A 3234-nucleotide genomic window follows, 5' to 3' on the forward strand; every position below is an offset into this window, starting at 1 on the left:
CACACACACACACACACACACACACACACACACACACACACACACACACACACACATTTAAATCCATACACGTCATGTTCTTGGCTCCCAGCGGTCTGCTGAACCTAGATATCCTTGTGTTTAGGGTTGTCTAACAGTGAGGGAGGGCCTCAGAGCCATAAAGATGTCTCCTGCACTCCATTTATAGACCTGCGTCTAACTCGCTGCTAACCCACTGGGACTGCACAAGACCAATTTTTCAATTATCCTTTGACCACGCCATGCCAAACCTTACTTCTCGCTGTCACCAATCCTACACCTACTTTAAAGCTTTAACACTTGGCTATACCTACTTTGACAGATGTGCTAAAGAAGCTATTGCCTGACTGGCTTTTACCAGAACAAAGAAAAACTAAACTGTGATGAACATAGAAAGGCACTTTTGTTTAGTGCTTATTCAGCAATCCTAAGATCATTGGGTTACACTTCTCAAACCGTTAACAAACTAAAAATGACGCCATTATAATCACGCCTTTGGTATGAACCATGACTCCCCCCAAAGACAAGAGATCCCAGAAGATATCTTAACGAATGTGGCATTTTTCCAATAAAGTGGGTGGATATGTAAGACACGATGCCTCACAATCACACATTAAGCCTTAGAGTAACTGTAGCTGCTTAACATTTCCCTTCATGGATTTACACTATCCAAGTCATCCTGCACGGTGCATAGGGTCTGTTGCAGGACATCATGGGGGAAGTAGCTGTTATCTAAAAACAAAAACAATCAAACAAACAAAAATCTCCACTGTGAACACAAAGTCTTTCGAATACCAGCTTCACAACAATACAGGGAAAATGGGATGAAACTGCCTGAATGGTTTTGGGATATATATGCACCATGATTTTCATCATTGCAGGCAGCGGCTGTTTGAGGTTGGCTGAAGAGCAGAGAATAAAAGAGAACCTGGGAAACACTTCATGGTTATTCGTGTAATCTTAGAATGAAGCCGTTGTGTATGTGCACAAGATTTACAGCTTGGGACCAGTTAAGCTTTTATCTCCATATGCAAGACTGTGTTTGGAAAAAAACATAACAATAACAGTAAACCAAACCACATGTAAGGCACGGACCTCACGCCTAACACTCCTACAAGGGAATGTGTTTCTGCCTTTGACAGCAGAGGAATTTCACTGTAAACAAACATTTATTCATACAAATACCAAAGTCTCCAACACTGTCGTATTGGTATGGTGAGCCATGTTAGACCTGCTTTGTTACTGTGATTTAAAGATGCCCATGTCCAAGTCCGTATGCATGTGTATAGACTAAAAAAGTAGGGCTGTAACTAGGAAGTAACTTGATACATAATGTATGGGTGGTAGGAGTGTTTATATGATACCCCACTGAGCCTTTTTTGGAGCATAAATATAGACAAATGATATAGAACTGATAATATTGTTTAGCTGACCAAAAACTTGAGGAACCCAAAAGGTATAAGGAGGAAATTAGAAGAGAGGGGAAAAAAAGTACGATAAAATATGTCACTTCTGTGACATTGTTGGGGACAGTTAACATTTTTACCTCGTGCAAGCTAGCTTTGATTTGTCTAATCCCTAATCTCTTTCAGAAAACAGATGGATTTAAAACCCTCAGCATGTACTCTAAATACAAACAAACATGTTTTAAGACATAATTTCCTTTGGTACACTATTTTCAAGAGCTCACTGAATTTGAGCATGGTCCTGTAAAATGATGCAACAATTGCAACCAGTCAGTTTGTGAAAGTTCTTACCTCCTACGTACTCCACAATGAAGAGTAAGTAACATTATTGCAAAGTAGATTTGTTTAGTAACCATAGTAACTCAACCTCAACATCGGCACAGAAGTTACGTGCTTCATGGGATAGTCATTCACGTTTAAGTGGTTCCTGTAAGTAATAAACACGAGTGCACAAAGGGCAATGAAATTACTGAAGTATTTCTTATATTGTTTTGAAAAAGGGTCGCATGTTTGGCTATAAGTCCTACAGAACCAACATCAGTTGTAAAGAGATGGACAAATTTAGTAGCAGCGAGATATTAAGTAACAGCTGTGTATTAGAATCAAGCAGTTCAAATGGGATTGTCTATTTTAACTAAAAACAAACACAGCCCAAAATGTGTGTGTGTGTGTGTGTGTATGTCTCTGCAGTCTTTCTGCAGTCCTTCCTTGTCATTTGGTGTCTGTGCTGTGTGTGTGTGTGTGTAGTTGTGTGTGTCTCTCTGTGTGTGTCTCTGTGTGTGTGTGTGTGTGTGTGTGTGTGTGTGTGTGTGTGTGCGTGTGTGTGTGTGTGTGTGTGCGTGTGTGTGTGTGTGTATATATATGGAGAAGGCAATGTATCATTCCCAACAGAAAGAAAATAGTGAATGTACTTCATCCCATATCCGACTGGCACTTTGTCCTGTTCACATCATCTCCGCTGACTTTAACAGTGTCAGATGTTCCTGCTGCAACACGGAAGGCCTGCAGAGTGTCGAACGCTTGTTGAAGGGCTACAGCGAACAGCCTCTGCCTTCACACATTTATTTCTTTGTTTGTTATGAGATGCTTATTGTAGCAACAACTTTTGTGTGTGTGTTGCCATCGGGGCAATCTCTGGTTTACATCTTGCCTGAAAAAAGGAGTTAGAAGAGAAAGAAAAAGAAATATAGACAGAGAGAGAGTGAGCTAGAAGACAGAGAAAAAAAGAGAAACACTTCTGGAAAGAATGATATGGCACAGAGACAAGGCAGCCATTAAAACCAGCTGACTGATTTCTACACAACAGAGATGACGCTGAGTCTTGCACAGAGGAGTATGTAAGTGCAGGATGAAACACAAGGGCTGATTGCATCTTATTTTAAGCCAACAACTTCCAGCTACATTTGAAAAAATACTTAATGCTGAAGGGAAGTGGGAAAACCAAAACAAAGTGATGACTCTAAACTTTCAAACTCTTTAAAAAACATTATATCATTTGAGTACCTGAGACAAGAAAGTTGCAATACTGGATGATAGTGGTGAGGGACACACACTGTCTGAAGCATAGGACGCTCCTCACAGTAGAGTATGGACTTCCACAGCATTTGTTCGACCTTACAAGCAAAGTATCACATTGCAGCAAAAAGGAAAACACGTTACTCAGGACCTTCTTTGTTTTTCTTTGTCTTTGACTTGCCCCAGATTTTACCTGGGGACTGATACAATGTAGCATGGGCAAATGCTGAGTTTC

The sequence above is a fragment of the Haplochromis burtoni genome, unplaced genomic scaffold (assembly GCF_018398535.1).
Source record: "Haplochromis burtoni strain Fernald_Lab_line unplaced genomic scaffold, NCSU_Asbu1 Contig_9, whole genome shotgun sequence".
Classification (NCBI taxonomy): Eukaryota; Metazoa; Chordata; class Actinopteri; order Cichliformes; family Cichlidae; genus Haplochromis; species Haplochromis burtoni.